This window comes from Ambystoma mexicanum, chromosome 5p (assembly GCF_040938575.1).
Source record: "Ambystoma mexicanum isolate Mex_15411 chromosome 5p, UKY_AmexF1_1, whole genome shotgun sequence".
NCBI lineage: Eukaryota > Metazoa > Chordata > Amphibia > Caudata > Ambystomatidae > Ambystoma > Ambystoma mexicanum.
In genome coordinates this window covers 419,323,222-419,342,006 of record NC_090930.1, presented here as the reverse complement: position 1 = coordinate 419,342,006, position 18,785 = coordinate 419,323,222, and the positions used below count along the sequence as shown (strand labels likewise).

The following is an 18,785-nucleotide window of genomic DNA, read 5'->3' as shown; positions in this document are numbered from 1 at the left end:
CATGATGGCCCTTGGTGGCCCATGATGGGTGAGGAAGCTCACATACTCCTCTGCCATTGAGTTGATGGTGGAAGTGTCCAAAAGGGGATGCTGCAACATGAAATCTTCCGGGTTATATTCCTACCCCGGCTTGTGAACAATTGTGAAGTCAAAATCCTGCAATCACAGTGCCCATCTCTCTATCCATGGTGGCCTCATGCATTTAGAGTTTCTGTAGATGGTTACTAGGGCTTGGTGATCCGTCACAATCATGAATAGATTGTGGAGGAGAAACATCTGAAAATCCTTGCAAACCCTTACGACGGCCAGACCCTCCTTTCCAGGTTGTTAATATCTTGTTTCTACCTTCGATAGGCTCTTGCTGGCATAGGCAATCACTGTTCTGGGGGATTCTCGCCCGGGATAATGTTGCGCCAGGATTGCCCAGAGACCAACTGGACTGGCATCTACAGTCACTTCTGTGCACATGTTTGGGTTGAAGTAGGGCATGCCTTCAGCTGAGGCAATGTCCTGCTTTATTTGTACTAATGCCTCCTCACATTGCTGAGACCATCGGAATGCCCTGCCCTGCTTGGTGAATTCCCTGAGCGGGACACTGGTGGTCGCAAAGTATTGGAGATATCTGCTGCAGTAGCTGGCCATCGCCAGGAAAGACCGCACTTCACGGACATCTTGGGGAGCTGAAATCTTGGAGACACTTTGCCTGGATCCGGGCTCATGCCTTTGTGTGAGAAGATGTTTCCATAGAATTTAAGGCGAGACTTGTGAAACACACACTTATACCTGTTCAGTGTCAGGCCGGCCTCTCCAAGCACCATGCCTACTTGATGGAGGGCTTAATCGTGCAGAGCGATGGTGGCTTCAAACACCAGGATATCATCACTGTAGTTGAAACAGTTGCTAATATGCCGAATCACTCTCTGCACTCTCATTGAAATATTTCAGCTGCCGAGCAGATGCCAAAACTGAGTCTCTTTTATCTGAAGAACCCAATTGGTGTGGCAAACGTGGTGATGTATCAGGACTGTTGGTTTATCATTATCTGATGATAGCCCTTGTATAAATCAAGCTTTAGGAACATGTTTACCCCATTCAGCAGGCTGATCATATCATCCAGGTGCATTCCGGGATGCCTCTGACGCCCAATGGCCTTGTTCGCTTGTCGCTTGTTCACACATATGCGTATCCCTTGGGTAAGATCACTATGGGGGACCCCCAGGTGGTCAGACCGCCAGCCGGTTTGTTTATTCCTTGCTTCAGCAACTACTGTATTTCTTCTTTAAAGAAGGGTGTCAAGTGTACTGGTATTCTCCTTGGGTGCTGAGCCACGGGGCTATGGATTCATTAATGTGAAGTGTCACAGGATCTCTCTTGAGGCCTCTGATGTCCTCGAACAAAGTCAGGAAAGCTTGCGTGACTGACAGTCCATGTTGCATGGTGTAGGACACAGCTGCAATTTCCATCTCAACAGTAGTGTTGCGCCTTAGAAGGTTGCTTTCATGGACCTCCCCTTGCAGTATGTGAAATTCAGCTTGCACACATTTCTCTTTGTAATGGATTGTTGTGGAGAACTTCCTGTGGTTCTGCACAGGACCTTTCGCGGCCCACTGAAAAACTCTGAGATCAGATGATCGTAATTGGAGTGGAGACGCCATCCTGGGATATTCGGATATGCACATGTTGTTTAGGGTGGCGCTGGTATCGATGAGGAACTTTACCTGGTGATCACCCACCAGTAAAGTGATGTCGCCCTCCGATGCTGAGGTCATTCCATTCCTCATATATACATAATCCAGTAGGGTACCATCTGTAGAGTTTGAGAGTGACAGAGATCTTCCTGTCACTTACCTGGCATGTCTCACAAGGTCTCTCCTTGCGCCCACATCTCTCCTTGAAGCATAGCTGCGTGTGCTGGACTCCGATCTATATGGCATGGAGTTGTACACTTATGAACGTCTGGGTGGAAAATAGCAGACAACCGCCAAGTGGTTCTTGCTACCACACTTGGCACAGGCTTGCCCAAAGGCAGGGCATTTCACACCTTCCTGATGAGGGAATTGAAGGCTACACCGGTAGCATCTACTGGATGAAGGGGACTCTCTGGGCGTACTGTTGTTTTTAGGCCTTACACAAACTGGAGCTGCTGACGAAACCTGATATGCGTGTTCTCGTCATGGAATCTTGGTGGTTTCAATTTGTGTGGCTTGCGTATCTGCTCGGGACTTCGCCCTAGCCCTTTGTGGTGTAGTTGTCAGAGGAAGCGGTTCACATAGTAGTTCTTTTCTGAATAATGAGGACAAGCATCCTCCTATCATTCTCAGTGTGATGGCTACCACATTCATGACCTTGTAGAATTTGCAGTGCGCCACTAGTTTATGAAGGCAGGTGGCAAAGCCATCCATGGGTGCACCAGCCATGTGGCATGCCTCGTTGAACGTGTGTCCCTCGTGGTCAATGTTGCGCTGTGGGTCGAAGTAGTTGCTCAGCGCTCCTTTGAGGCCTTTGTATGTCGTGACATCTTCAGGTGGGAAGGTAGGTATGAGATCTTCCACTTCATCTCGCATCAGATTCACCAGCAGCCACATAGCGAACTTGTCAGGTGCGCTTTCATCGTGGGCATGCAAGTAATCCCCGGATCCATCTTTCCCATCGGGGCCCCAAGGCTTGCTGGTCACCCATGTCAATTGGTCTAGGTTGGCGAAAAGCTGCAGTGTTACCCAGGTCTTCGGTTTCTGACATTTTGGTGGTCAGAAAATGATGATGCCAATTCACAACGTCGTCTGCAATGTGCGTTGCTACAAAGGCCTCTGTATTTTCTCACAATTGTCCAGTTCCTGCGGATTCTTTCAGCTTTAATTCTCAATGGAAGACAACATACAGTGGGAGCATGCAGGCACATATATACATATAACAGGGCTAAACTTCCTTTATTCCATTCCTGTGGCACGCTGCCGCTTGCCGGGCTCTCTACTGCACATGCACGAAGTTTGCGCATGCTTATTGGCCCATCCGTTGGAGCGCCAAGGCTCCGTTAACGGTGTCCTTGCCAGGACACTACAGAAAGGGGCTATGACAAAGGACAATGCTAAAGGGAAAGGTCTATGGTGAAGAAGTCCAACAAGGATTATGATAAAGGAGATGAACTATGATGTTGGAGAAGGAATAGGTTTGGGGACTACTACGGACTGTGATGAAGAATAACATATAAGATGAAGGACTAAAACAAAGGAGAAGGACTAAGATGATGTAAAAAGACTGTGAACCGGAAGAGCCAGAACAAAGGAGAATCACTTTGGCAGAGCTCTTTGATGAAGGAGAAGGACTATGATGAAGGAGAGAGACTATGCAAAATGGCAGATGAAGGACTATGATGGACTATGATGTAGGAAGAGGACTAGGATAAAAGACTATGAGTAAATATAAGGACTATGACAAAGGTCTGCAATGAAGGACTATGCCTTCCAGATATATACTTAAGGACTCTAGGCCAATTCCAGGCAGACAGTATTGAGGAGGCTGCTGGTCACATGACTAGGCCCTGCCACTCAGCTGTTCCACCCACCACCAGTTGTCACGCCTTCCAGGCATCTACTTAAGGACTCTAGGCCAGCTTCTAGCAGACAGCATTGAGTAGGCTTCTGGTCACGTGACCAGGCCTGGCCACACAGCTGCTCTAATCCCCACCACCTATTTGACCAGTCCTCATTAGGCATCCTCATCGCCGGTATCCTCAGCGAAGAGTGGACGGAGACAAGGACCTTGCCTGTTTGTGTCTGATAGGGACCAGTTCTAGACCCGCTATACTGCATTTCACCTAAAAAGTAGTTGTTACTACTGATACTAGGCAAAAGAAATCACCATGTGTTTCCTTCCTCCACATCCTATCCCCCCCCTCCCTAGGGGTTGAATGGCCAAGTGCCCTGGGCAGCCCCGGCAAGCTACACTAGAGAATATCATCAACATCACCCATTCCTCCATCCATCCCCCATGGACCACACACACACGCCCTCCCATGCTGATCAATGCTCGCTCAGCAGTCACTCACATTGTAGAGATTGCTGTCCTCATCTCAAACAAGAAACTTGACACATTGTTAATCACTGAAACATCAATTACCCCATCCACCCCCCATGTTTTTGATGTCCTCCAACCCTAAGGCCACTGCATCCTACATGTTGACCAGCCATGAAGTACAGGAGGCCGAGTGACAATCATCCACAAGAGCGATTGGCCATGCTCCATTATTCCCTCTCCCAGAACAAGCTCGTTTGCATCACCCGCCTGCCGGTTCCCTTTATATCACAAGGTTTCCATCCCCTTCCACCTCATCTACAGACCACTTCACAGGAGTGACGCTTTCATTGCCAACATCTTCAAATTACTCTCTCTGCCAAATTAGCATCCTGTAATAATATCTTTCTCTGAGATTTTCACATCCCTAAATCCCAAGCCGACAACCACAATAGAAGCATGCTTTTCACACTGGCCAGACTCATGGACCTTAAGCAAATTGTGCTCTACCACATGCACAGCAAAGGCAACACCCTAGACTCAGGGCATCATTACAAGGTTGGCAGTATTCTAGCGGTAACTGCACCGGGATGCCATCAACGCCAATAGCGTTAACGCTACTGGATCACGAGTAGCAGTAGGGCGGTAAAATCTCCATTGGGTCAAATGGACCCAATGGGGGCCGGTGGCGCTATTAGCGCTAGTGTAAATTGCACCAGCGCTAATAGCTTCGAAATATGCCCTCTCTGCCAGAGCATTCACCTCCAGCTAAAAGCTGGAGGTGAATGCCTCCTGGCAGGGCCAAATTCGTGATTGAACTAACACTTAAATGCAGCGGTAATATCGTTACTGCTGTATTTAAGGGCTACCGCCCAACTCGTGATGAGAACCTTAGTCTTCACATCATCCCCCTTCATCAACTGCGCAGACACTATCCCACTCGACTGGTCAGACCATGCCACCATCCCACTATCAGACAACCACTCGACTATGGCCCACAAAGGCCAGACCCAATGGGGGCTGGTGGCGCTATTAGCGCTAGTGTAAATTGCACCAGCGCTAATAGCTTCGAAATATGCCCTCTCTGCCGGTGCATTCACCTCCAGCTAAAAGCTGGAGGTGAATGCCTCCTGGCAGGGCCAAATTCGTGATTGAACTAACCCTTAAATGCAGCAGTAATATCGTTACTGCTGTATTTAAGGGCTACTGCCCAACTCGTGATGAGAACCTTAGTCTTCACATCATCCCCCTTCATCAACTGCGCAGACACTATCCCACTCGACTGGTCGGACCATGCCACCATCCCACTATCAGTCAACCACTCGACTATTGCCCACAAAGGCCAGGCTAAAAACCCCCTCACTTAGAACCCCTCATTCAAAACTTTCCTGGTCAAGGAGTTAGGAGCAACTTTGCAGACATCCCCATCACAGGGAATGCCTTGGTCCTCGTAGAATTATTCAACAAATCTGCTATGAAACTGGTTGGTGGACACGTACGCCTCACTAAAACCAGTCGTGCTAAGACCAAACCATCTTCCCGTTGGTGTACCCCCAAACTCACCTCCAACAAATGCTCAATCAGAGCCCCAGAGAAATGATGGTGCAAAAAATGGTACCCTGGAAACCTCACCAACCGTAGGTTTCTAATAATCGATTCCAAAGATGCATACTACTCCACCACTATCATGGCAGCCTATAACAGGAGCAAAATCCTCTTTGAAGTAGTAAAGCATTGCACCAAAACCTCATCGGAACTCGAGGTACCAGCAACTCAGGAAAAATGCAATGGAATCAACAACTTTTTAAATAAAAACAATAGACAAAATCCTCGAGATTTTCGAATCAACCTCCCACAAGATTATCTTCTCCTGCACCTCAGCGCACACACTGACCCTCTGGGCCGAATTCTCTCCTCTCTCTCCCGCAAATCTCCTAAAAACGATTGCCTCCCACAAACCTACCTCTATTCTGACAATATCATCCCGTCCTCCATCATTGATCTTCCGTTCTGCTCCTTATTCTGCCTGTCAGGCTGAACTTGCGGGCGCTTCTGGCACACTCGGCCACCATTTTATGCTTTCTCCTTCAATGTCTTTCCATTCTGTGGTGACTGTTCCTGACATACGCATTAGCTGCTTGTCTTTCGTTTTTGCTCCTGCTTACTCAGCTGCACTTGTGCTTCTGTCTATGTGGGTGCTTGTCCATCTAATGCGTTCTTATGTAGTAGTCTGACACTGTGCGCAAGCTTGTGGGAACCATAGCATAGTCCTTGCTATTTGTGCTAGATTTCCAGTCGCCTCACTGCTCCAGTTTTTCCCGGCTATATGGAATTTCCTGATACCTAAAATCTCTGTACCCCTAGTTGGGGCAGCTGTGCCTTCTTCTATTTCCCCTTCCCATTTTCCTTTCCTTACAGCTGCCCTTCTTCTAGAGGGAATCTCCACCACAATCCAGTAAACTGTCAGTTAGTGGTGCTGCCACCTGGAATGGCCCATCGCGGTCAGTGTAGGTTATCCTTCAGGTATGCTGAGGAAGGGAGGGTGCTGCCCTTTTTTAAGACGTACTCCTAAAAGTGTTACCTTGTCTCCATAGCCCCAATTATTTGTTAGCATTTTGTTCACCGACCTGTGGAACGACCTCCACTGCTACCTGCCTTGCCTTCTGCTTCAAGCATGTTCCTGTCAGCAGTTCTGGCCCTCAGGTAGGCTTCACCTCCTCAGTTTGTGAGGTGCAGTCCTGTCTGGGGACTTGAATTGCCTCAGCATAGATCCCCAGGCACCTGCTGGTGAGTCTGCTCATAACAGTGGGTCAGGTTAAATATCATAGATTTCACCGAATCCAATTTCACCTACTCAGAAAACTTCCTTTTTTTCTTCTTCTAATTGGTTAGGTAAGTAGGTAAAATTTGAAACATAGATGAGGGTGGGGTAAAGGGATAGGATAAAGTAGAGGAAAGTGGGGCGGGTGTGGGGGGTCTCCCCACGCATAATAAAAATAAAATTTGAAGAAAAACAAATTCAAACATTTCTCCTTTAGGTGAAGTGGATTCGGTGAAATCACAGATATTCGGTCAGTTTCTAGGCAGTTCATGTCAAAAGCAGTTTTGGCACCTGTGCACAGATGGGAGCCTATGTGTCTAGAATGAGGATGCATTGGTCGAGACTGTTATATAACTGGTCAAGAGAGTTGTAACATTCTGACTTTTGCCGTCTGTTGCAGGGTGTTCAATTGCCATGTGCCAGTGCTTAGTTGGTATGGGTATTGTGCAATGAAACATAGAATTTGAGCATGCTAGTGCGGGATCACTTAGTAGAGACCTTGATGGGCATTTAGGACACCCATCGTGTGTGGCTGTAGGGAGATCCTTTTATGACGAAGTCCTGAGGCACTCTAGAATGGGATAATATTACTAGTGATGGAGTGCGTGAAGTGCATTCAGGTATGTATTTTGGAATTCCTAATTCCATAAGCCACATGGCTGCTATGTTTGGTGCTTAGAATTGCAAAGGAATAATGCATGTAGACAGAGGACTGTGCAGATCTTTCCTTTTTCAACTTGACAGATTTGAAAAAGAGCAGAAGAGTTCCTGTTTACTTCAATCTAGAACTTGATTCGGGAATGTGTTCTGGGTTGCCTGTAGCTGCTTCAGTTAGAAGAGGAAATTGTTGCAATACCTGCAGGGTGGTAGTTTATAAATACCTACCAATAATTTGGAAGGTATTTAAATACTAGGCCACAGAAACCATCTCTGAACAAAATAGCCCCAAGGTTAGCTTTTTGGAAGATGATGTCCGAGAGCAAATAAATATCAGGGACAAAACAAAAGGACTGCCCAGAGTCTGCAGACATTATGGGGGGCTTGGGGAATGTTTACATACCCGCTGAAGATGGTATGTTTATGAGCACAATGAAATGGTAAAATCGGCCACTATTAAAAGGCTTTTATATGTACATATAGATATATACATATGTATTAGAGTTGCTGCTGCAGCTCTGTAGTTATGATTGTGTAACAGTTTACATAGGAAAATGATCAATCGATTTCCACTGCAACTTTTGGTCTTGTCCATGAAACTTCACCAAATCTCGAAAGCAACTAATCGGACCACACCCGAACACCCAGGCCAAGTTAGGTGAAATGTTATCAACATTCTCTTGTAGATCAACAATGCTGGAAAAAGGTATTTTTCATTGACCTTTCCATAGACCCTCAACAAAATATGCATTATGGAACCAAATCTCAAAATTGTTTGTTGTGAATTTAACATTTTGGAACACATCTCGCCCTTATCTATAACTGGGGCATACCACAACATTTCAAAACTCTTTTCACCTGAACTCGAGATATTCACTTTTGTCTTCGATGTGTATCTTTATAATAGTACAAGTGCAGTAAAAACGACTATTAAGTATACATGATTTCTTGTATAACTCATATGAGTTCATGCCAGAAGAACACTCCCTCCGAATAACACCTACATAAAACAATGCAACACAATGAGCAACATGCTCCAACAACACATAGAAATCATACACATAGTAGCGGAAACACAATTTCCCCAGAGGAGACTACAAGATGAACAGACACACATGCATGCACACCATCATAAACAACATGCTTTAAACAACACGTGAGTAATGCATTTCAGGACAATGGGCACAAGCAACATGCAGATATCTCACAATTGATGCTAGAATACAAGTGACTACAACAGCCCAGACAACATAAACAACCAATACACTCACAGAACATAAGCATGCAGAATACAACTCAGCACACTAGTTATAGAAAACAGGAAGTTACAACGCGTACAGGCCAAATGCGTAATGATATGATATGGTATGACATTTATAACGCGCCTATACACAAGTGTTTCAGGGCGTGAAGAGGCAAGGGAGGGGGAACAGAGGGAAGACAGACAACGATCTTACTAGGCCAGGTGTCAGGGTGAGTGCAGACATAAATGCTGGTTTGGGGACTGTAGGGATACAGAAAACTGTCCCCAGGTACAGGGGTTGCCAGGGAGGCAGCGCAAGCATGCAACTGGCAGGGCTTGGGCCCGAGATCAGATGGGTGGCCAGGTAACTCGTGCAGTCGCGTTATCAGCCCCTACTTCAGCAGGGGAGAGGGGGAGAGAAAGCAGAAGCAAAGAGGAAGGTTTTTAGGTGCTTACGGAACAGAAGGTGGTTCTCCTCAAGTTTCAGGGAGGCAGGGAGGCTGTTCCAGAGGGAGGCCCCAGCCGAAGAGAGAGATCTACCACAAACTTGTTGCTTGGAGAAGAGACTGACCCTGAGGGAGTGGAGGCGGATGAGCGAAGAGCTCGAGAGGGAAGATATTTAGGAAGGGAAGAGAGAGTTGCAGGTATTGAGGCCCCAGAAGGCTTTGTGGCCAATGCAGAGCGTTTTGAAATTAATCCTCGCAGCCACTGGGAGCCAGTGCAGAGATTTCAGTCCTGAAGAGATACGATCCCTGGGCTTGAGGCCAAGGACAAGTCTCGCAGTCCTGTTCTGGATGAGTTTCTCAGGGCGTAGAGTAGAAGCAGGCAGATTTGGAAAGAGGCTGTTACAATAGTCTAGCCTGGAGCGAACCAGGGCTCTGGAGACAGTGAGCTTCTGGGGGAAGGAGAGGAAAGGAAGATTACCTCTGAGGAGGTGCAGCTGGTAGTGTGACTTCTTAGAGACGTCAGAGATGTGAGGTGAGAAAGGGAGTGTGGAGTCGAAGATGACCCCCAGGTTTTTAGCCTTGCAGGTGGTAGCAGGAAGAGGGCCAAGAGAGGTCGGCCAGAGAGCTACATGAAAGGAGGGGGAGGGTGTGCCGATGAGAAGAATCTCAGTCTTACTGGCATTAAGGCAGAGGCCATTGGCGACACACCACTCCTGGATAGCAGACAGACAGTCAGAGATGAGGAACAGGGAAGAGGTGGCCGAAGGTAGCCTGAAAATTAGCTGAGTGTCATCCGCATAGCACTGAAAGTTGGGGCAGAGAGTGGCAATGCGGTGGGCAAGAAGTGCCAGGTATTGGTTGAACAGCCAGGGAGAGAGGTTAGACCCCTGGGGGACACCACAGGTAGAGAAGAAGATATCAGAGAGGAAGGACACAAGTTGGACCTGCGAGGGTCAGTCAGAGAGGAAGGAAGTCAGCCACGTCACAGCCTGACTGGTGATACCCAGGTTATCACGGAGACACTTTAGCAGGATGGCATGGTTGACAGTGTCAAAGACAGAAGAGAGATCAAGCAAGATGAGGACCCAGGCAGTGTTACAGTCAAGGTTTGAGAGCAGGTCTTCACAGATGTTCAGGAGAGCAGTTTCCGTGCTCCTGGCGGCGCTGAAGCCAGACTAATGGTCATGGAGACAACCACCAGATTCAATGTGGAGATTAAGCTGGGAGATGGCCACTTTATCCAGGAGCTTGCCCAGGAAGGGAGTGATGGAGATTGGGCGATAGTTGGCCGGGCAGGAGGGATCGGCAGAGGGTTTCTTAAGAAGAGAGTGTACAAGGGAGTGCTTCAGGGGGATGGAAAGACTTCAGTGGTGAAGGAGTGGTTGCAGAAGTCAGCCAGAGCAGGAGCCAGGGTGTCAATGTGGTCCTTGATGGTTTTGGAGGAACAGGGGTGAACCTGTTTTGACAAGACATTCGTAGATCGGACTTGTCTAGAAACCTTGTCTGCGGAGAATAGGGGAAAGGCAGAGAAGGAGTGGGAGGGGTGGCTGCAGAAGGGCCAGAGGAAGAGCAGGGAGTATAGGAAGGGAGAGGAGAGGAGGAGAGTGAGGACAGGATGTCCTGAGTTTTAGAGATGAAGTGAGAAGCCTGTGCTGTGCAGAGGGCCTGGGAAGGGACAGGAGAGGTAGAGACTGCAGCAGGATTGGCCAGTTCCTTGCAGATTTTAAAGAGTTCAGCCGAGTTATTAGATGCCGCTGAGACGCGGGTTTGAATGTGAGCTCTCTTCTTGGTGAGGACAGAGAGCCGGTATTGCCTATGGAGCAGGCGGCAAGCCAGTATGTCAGAGGATGTACAAGAAGCACGCCATTTCCTCTCAGCCACCCTGCACTTGCGTTTAAGAGTGACGAGGTCTGAGTCGTACCAGGAGTTGCACTTGGCTTTGGGCTTCAGGCAGATCCTCATAACAGGGGCAAGGATATCAAGAGTATCAGATATAGCAGAGTGGAGCGTGGAGAGGGCTGTTTCAGGGTGAGAATCAGCCAAAGGGATGAGGGGTAAGAAAGTGGCGTCGAAAGCCTCAACTGATACGCGCTTCATGGTTCGGAGGACCAAGAAGGTGGGTGGCAGGGATGGAGGTGGCTTGGCCTGTGGTGTGGAGACGGTGAGATGGGAAGAAAGGAGAAAGGGATCACTCCAGGGGAGAGGAGTGGTGAGAGGGACAGAAAGGGTAAGATCTGAGGAGATCAGAACATCCAGAGTGTGCCCTGCAGAGTGAGTCGGGCCAGAGGGGAGAATAGTGAGTGAGAGAGAGTCGTAGAGGTCACGAAAGAGTCCAGAGGGAGGACAGGAGGCATCGAGGTGGATGTTGAAGTCTCCAAGAAGGAGAAGTTGAGTGGTCGAGGCCAGTAGAGAGGAGGAGAGGTCTGCCCATTCACAGAGGAAGGAGGAAATCTGACCAGGTGGCCGATATATACTAGACACAGTAAGGGAATGGCTAGCGGAGAGAAAGAGAGCCTGCAGACAAGGCATTCAAAAGAGGAGTAGGCCTGCGTAGGGATACAGAGGCAGGAATTCACTTGGGGAAGATCAGGGCTACACCCTCTCCGGAGCAGTTGGACCTGGGCGCAGAGAGGATCTTGTAGCCATCAGGGAGGAGCGTGGCAAAGCTTGTGACAGAGCTGGCCGTGAACCTTCTCTCGGTGAGACCGAGGACATCAAGGTCATGTTCTTCTAAAAGGCGGCAGATGTCAGAGGAGTGTTTGACAGCTGAGCGAGAGTTAAGAATGGCAATGTGGAGAAGGTTACCACCATTGAAGGACTTCCGGGGAGGGGTACAGATTAGAGGTGCGTCCTGCGGAGGTGTGGAAGGAGCCCGGAGGGGGGCAGAGAGGGAATAAGAGGGCAAGGTAGCCGAGGTGGAGGCAGCAGGGGGAGGCAAGGAGGCTGTGGAGGGGGGAGAGGGGACAGTAGGAGTAGAAAGGAAATTGATGAGGCACAGGAAGCGTCGATCAAAGAGGTGAAGGTTGGCCTGAGGGCCTTGGACCAGGATGATCCCATTAGAATAAACGTTAAAGATGACCTTGGAGGAATGGAAGGAGGCCAGGAGGTCATCCCACCGGGTGCCACCATTAATGGGAGAAGAAGAGAAAGGAGAGAGCACAGAGACCATATGTAGGGTCGATAGGTCGGGCGAGGGAACGATAAAGAGGATGTCAGTGAGAGTTTCCTTGGAGGAGGCACTGGTATAGTTGTCAGCGATAGGGAGGCCTGGGTTGGAGACCAGGATATCCTTTTTAAATTTCTTCCTGCCAGATTTTGTGAGGAGAGCAGGATAGTCAATAGAGAAGCAGTTAGAAAAGATAGGAGGGACAGAGAGCACCATAGAGTAGGAGGGTAGAGGGTGGAAGGGAGCGGGGAACACTAAGGAAGGACACTGGACAGGGTGCAGGCAGACGAGACAGCGAGAGCCAAGAGGGTTGAACAATAGGACAAGACAACAACACTCAGGATTAAGGAACTATCCAATGCACGTTTAAGAGAGGGGGTAAACCACCTAAGTTTAAGAATCCTGAATAGAGGGAGAAAGGTCTAGGTTTCACAATGCAATTTTAAATATTGATACAGTGCAAATTAAACAACAGGGGAAAAACCACCTAAGTTTGAGAATCCTGAATAGTGGGAGAAAGGCCTAGGTTTCACAATGCAATTTTAAATATTGATAAAGTGCAAATTAAAACAACAGGGGGGAACCCATCTGTAGGCGGTCGGGGTAAGCAGGGAAGTCAGAGGGAAGATGACTGGCAACTGGCGTCCCCTGCGGACACCTGCAGACACAAATTGGAGCCGCCTCTATGGGAGCCAATTGGTGGAATACAATTGAGCAGACCCCATACATATGGAGAGGTCAACATTTAGAGGCGATACACACAATTAATATGCCTAACAGTGGTGTGCAATTGACCACAACTGACCAACACAACATTTTCGTGCAACACATACACATTACGCATAGAAGCTGAATATAATAAAGGACTCTGTTGCTTCTCGAAGTTAGGTCTGTAACCAATAAATATAATAATAATAATAATAATAATAATAATAATAAGGCAGAACAACCACAAACAACTGATACACATATCACAAATGACCATAATGGCCTTAGAAAATACACACATCATGCATATGTACGCTGACGGCACATGTCATACCCAATATGTATCCCACATTTTTTTAACAACTCATTACAAGTCATATGTTGTATGCACCACATGTCATTTTTGCACCAAGACATATTAACATTTGTCCTGCTTAGGCAAATAGATCCACCTCACCCATGCACAAGAACACCAACATCTTTACCGAACCACACTATATCAGAGAGGAACTACATACCACAGTCATATTATAGGACTAATGCACACAACATGCACACAGTCAATGCATCAACAGAAATTCTCTAAAATAATCCTGATGCTGCATGGCCTGGTGGTATGACACCATCATACAAACAGGCCAAATTAACAACCAGGAGCCAGGATTTTTTTTACAGTTCATAGGCTCACATATAAGTAAGTACAATGTATCACCAGAAAAAGACAGCATACACACGCAAGGCCTAAATCCATGCAGATATCAGACATCCACATGTATGCTTGACATAGATTCGATATAGAAGAATAGGGTCACGCATGGACTTAGTGTACAGACACATCATTACGTAGGGTTCAGACGTGCAGGTTAGTGTTAAAAGGACATACATAAATTGAGCAGATTCATATGATAAATGTAAAAACACGCAGACTTTGATTATGGCGTCACAAGAAGTGTTCAGGCGACTTCCAAACTACCTGCATCAAACACATGCACAAGTTCAAGGAATAGCATGCTACTTATAGAAATTGGCAATGGGGGGGGCACACAAAAGCCGAAAAACAGAACCAAAATACATTGAAGCACATAACGAATTACATTTCCAGTACCAAAGAAAGACCAAACCAACAGTGATTTGACACGTACCCGCACACACCAAACAGCAAAAAACACATTTACAAGTCAGGCGTTAAGGGTTTAACGGCGCCGTCGGCGCCGTTAACCCTTAACGCCAGATTAAGATGTCCCGGGTTTTAACGCCTGCTTTTTGCAGGCGTTAAAACCCATGCCGCAAAGTGACCTTGGTGCTAAGTACGGTGCCGCAAATTGCGGCACCGTACTTAGCGCCTTTCCCCATTCCCATTATGCCCTATGGGGCAAAAATGGGAATGGGGAAGGGCAAATGGTGAATGGGGAATTAATGCCCACTCACCTTGGAATGGGGCGGTAATTCCGCCATCTACCATGCCGGAGTCCGGCATGGACCATGGTGCTAAACAATTTTATTAGCAAAAGATGTTACTTATATAAGTGCAAACTTTTGTCACTAAATTTACACTGAACTGAAGGGAAACATCATTAAAGGGTGTTATTCTACATGTAAAAAAATACGCATCAAGAATGTTCAACAGTATACAAGAGTTCAGTAATTAAAAGCAAAAACAAGAATGGCAACAATGCAAAAAAAGGAAAACAGATTATTCATGCATTATATAAGAAATGTTAAGAGATTATCACAAAACTTTATATACAAAATGTAAAACATTTTCATGTAAACATAGGATACGTATCATTCTAAAAATTGCATGAACATTTGCCATATTTAATCCATCAAAAATGTGAAAATGTATAATTATAATTTAACAAGAAGAAACTTTCAACAACTCTTAATTTTAAAAAGCGATTAACCCACAGAAATCTACCAGAGCCAAACTAGTTACCAGTTCTATGAACTAATGTCATCGCAGTAAAATCAATCCCATCTCATTCATGAATTCCAAAGCTGCTATAGTTAACAGTGTTTCCTAATCACTCATTACTCTTAACCAAACATTCTCTTCCAAGAGAGTTTGCTGATCATGTACAAATCTGCCAAACAACTTCGCTCTGGCAACATGCAAAACAGAGCAATGCATTAGCAAATGCTCCCTAGTTTGAGGCACCCCTTTAGCATTACATAAACTACATAATACTCTCTTCCTCATGAGAGTCCACTAACATGATTTCATCAGTTTTTAAAAGGTTCATTCTAAACTGGAAAAACTGATCTCGCCAAAATTAATTTGGGAATCTTTGCAAAGAAAATGCAAGGGCTCCTTGTGGTTTATCACAACTAGTGAGACTATTGTACAGCTTAGCAGTCCTGTATGGTTGAGATCCAGTCCTCACGGAATAGAATCTTCTTCACCAGCCGTGGATTGTCTCTCAACGTCTCCTCCAACATATAGCTGTTCGCTAAGATTTCTAATGCCCGAGTTCTTAAATCTTGCAGTGGCCCGTTCTTCTTTGCTTTCATATGCAGGTGTAATTCTGCTAATAATGAGTTTGGCAAGGGAACTAACAAATTCTTATAAAAATGACAGAACTTTCCATCTGTGCCATGCTGAAATAGAAGAAAGTCCCAGTTCAAATCTTATAGCAGTAATAAATAGGCAATGGTGTAGAGTTAGCGCTCTTTTCATATAATGCTCTCCAATTTTTCCCAATTCAATTTACAGAATAAATAATTCAATTCTGAGGCAGAGAGGAGAGCCGGAATGACCTTAACTCGATAAAAGTCAATCAATGGAACGATAGAAAATCTACCATACTTATGTTTGATTTGCTTAATTTTTGTAGCTAATTGTAAGGCACAGGACTTTAACCTGGTCATAACATGTTCTCGACTAGGGGTGTCCATGATATGACACCCAAAAGCAAAAGGGAGCAAAGAATCACCCAGATCTGAGGTATACATATCAAGGAATGATAGCATATGGCCATGTTCTTAGAGCAGCAGCTTCAGCACAGCCTCACAGAACTGCATCATACCGTCACACAAGCAAACGAGGCCTACGAAAATGCCAAACTTGAAGCTGGGAGCTAGTTTCATTAAAATTTCACAAACACACACACACCCCCTCAGAGAAGGTAGATCATGGAGGTGTAGAACAGCATTACTCTGAACCTTACCATTAACCAAGGGGACCGTTCATTTAGATGCTCCCAGCATTAGCGGAATATCACAGTCCTTTTATTCATGCACAGCACCGAAAACCTATGGCGCCTTCAAACGTGGCTAAATCCAACCCTCTTTCCGGTTTCTGGTTGAATGGCAAACTCTTAAATGAAACTCTCAAATTTCACTGCACCCCTCTATGAGAAGGACGCCCACCTCTAATCCGAGTATCAGCTGAGCACTCCTGGGGAAGACATAAGTAAGACTAAGATAGGATTGTACTAAACTAAGATTAAAGTAAAATCTTAAAATTAAAAGTCATTTTTACAAATGGTGGGGATGGCCATACTGAAGGCAAGTCCCTTTTCATGCAAACTCCAGAATAAAGACAACCCGCTAGGGAATAGGCCAGGAGATAGCGTTGCAAGGATAACAAGGTTTAATAGTACAGAATACAAATATCAGCAAAGGTCTCTGCTGCTCGAAAGCGCTCTGGCTCGTCCTGCTACAAACAGTGGCTTAAAAACCTGACAATCATCATTACATACAGTACTAAAGGGTGCCAGTGATTGGGGGCACCCTACACATGAGCCTTCTCCATAGGGGTTGCCAGGCTGTAATTGGTTAGTGTTTTCCCATCGGTCTGGATCCACGTGGGTCAGCTGGGCTCATCCTTGCGGTGAAGGTCAGGGCACACATTACTACATTGTTTCATCCTAAACTGAACATGCTAAACCTGGCTATTCTATCATTGTGGCAGGCACCTGGGCGGAACGGGAAATGGTGCCAGGGTGAAGGGAGGATAAAATGCAGTCACACTGACCCACACATTCAGGGCGTCGTTGATACCACAGTTCCAGCACTCAAGTTCTCCACCTGGGGTTTTGATCTTTAATTTATCCCTCCCTGTACCTCGTGTTACAAGAGATATGCTTTCATGCTTGGAAAAATACAGCTGCACCTGCTAAGATCTTCTGCGGATAGTGGATTAGTATTGGGAGAGGTGTTGTCATGCATATTGGGGATTGCAAAGGTGGGGTTGTCAGGTCCGGGTGTGGGGCTGGCTAAGGACTGGCTGGGTGGGGGTTGTAGGCTTACTTGCAGTTTAGTGGTGACGAATGGACCCAGTGAGGAGACTGGTGTTGTCTCACGCTCTTGCAGGGCTCATTCCTTTGGCAGATAATAAATATTCGCAACACTGGAGGGACGGGGGGGGGGAGTGGACTTCCGAGGGGACAGCGCTCTTTGGCTTAATGAGATAGGGCGTAGTGAGCAGAGAACATGAACAGCGCTATCCTGCAAACTCTTAATCCTTTTTGGCATAATACAAAATGGCTATGGGTTTTCTAGTGCTGCGCGTCCACTGTTGGTGCTACAGTGCTCCCCCTTATGCACTATATCACCTCATATAGTGTTCACCTTACCTGCAAGTAGTGGGTGGGATAGGCTCATTCCCATCCGAACAATACCGAGTACTTCTTATATGTTATGTCAGGTGCAGTCCGCCCTGATGACACCAAAACTGGTCCACACTATGTCATGAGAGGCGTTAGATATAACTACCATGTCAGCATCTTGTGGAACCCATTCACTTGGACATCATTCCTGTAGTACTTGAGTAGTGACTGTCAGTCAGAACACTAACCCTGACTGTGCCCAAAGCTCGCCAAGGGCTGTGCTCTGCCTGATGTGGCAACACTCCACCTCGCTTGGGGCTGTGCTTCGCTTGATGTGGCAATATTCCACTTCTTGTTGAACAACCTCTCTTATTTATGAATGTGTGAGCCACACAACAATGGCATAGGAGAACCAACAGTTGTATGAATGGGGCTCTTCCTCTCATACCTAAAGAAGGGTCAGCTTCTGAAGCTTAGGAATATTACACTACTATTCCAGGGACATATTTGTGAAACTCCCTTACCACAAACACATTCTCTTGCAGTCTCCTTCTCTCTTCTCCTCCAAACAGAATCCTGTGGGAAGCAACGGTTCAAAATACCTCACGCTGATTGCTTGCAGCACCTGTCAGTCAGCCTACACCCGCAAGGTTGATGCCTGGTGTCAGAGTGTTGCTCTGCTACTTATAGGGAAGAATGTCACACCACTCTGCTGACAAATGAAACTGACATTTTGGAGTGATGCCATTGTGCTGTGGGGAAAAAGGGAGATGATTAACCCCCTTGCATGCAGGAAAGCAAGCAAGAGAAAGGGAAAAACAAACGACAGGCCAGCATATAAATACAAGCATTGAAAATACCAACAGTTTGGGGTTTTGAGTAGGCATGCTAAAGGCGCTTTGCCAGGCACAGGTATAGTGGTATTAGCTGGCCATTGATGGTAGCAGGTACAAAATGGTGCATTTACCCAGGCATCTAATAGCAGTGCCTGGCATAATCCTAATACTTATGCACAAGCCAAAACTGTTCGCGTTGCTAATGCTTATTTTTAAAAGGACTTTAGTGAAGAATATGCAGATTGCTTATAAATCGAGTGGCTGAAGGCAGACCTGGTTAAGTCATGTTTTTATTACAACAGTAGCAAGTTTACAACTGCAGTTAAGTCATTAACTCTCAGAAAACA

The 18,785-nt window shown here is 46.4% G+C and overlaps 1 long non-coding RNA gene across 1 annotated transcript; it reads right to left on the bottom strand.

Moving 5' to 3' along the window:
- Window positions 1–13,248: 13,248 nt before the first annotated feature.
- Window positions 13,249–18,347, bottom strand: LOC138481655 (uncharacterized). Its single transcript, XR_011274314.1, has 3 exons — window positions 18,127–18,347; window positions 16,220–16,449; window positions 13,249–15,650 (listed from the first exon to the last, which is right to left on the bottom strand). It is a non-coding gene; the product is annotated as an uncharacterized lncRNA (long non-coding RNA).
- Window positions 18,348–18,785: the final 438 nt, after the last annotated feature.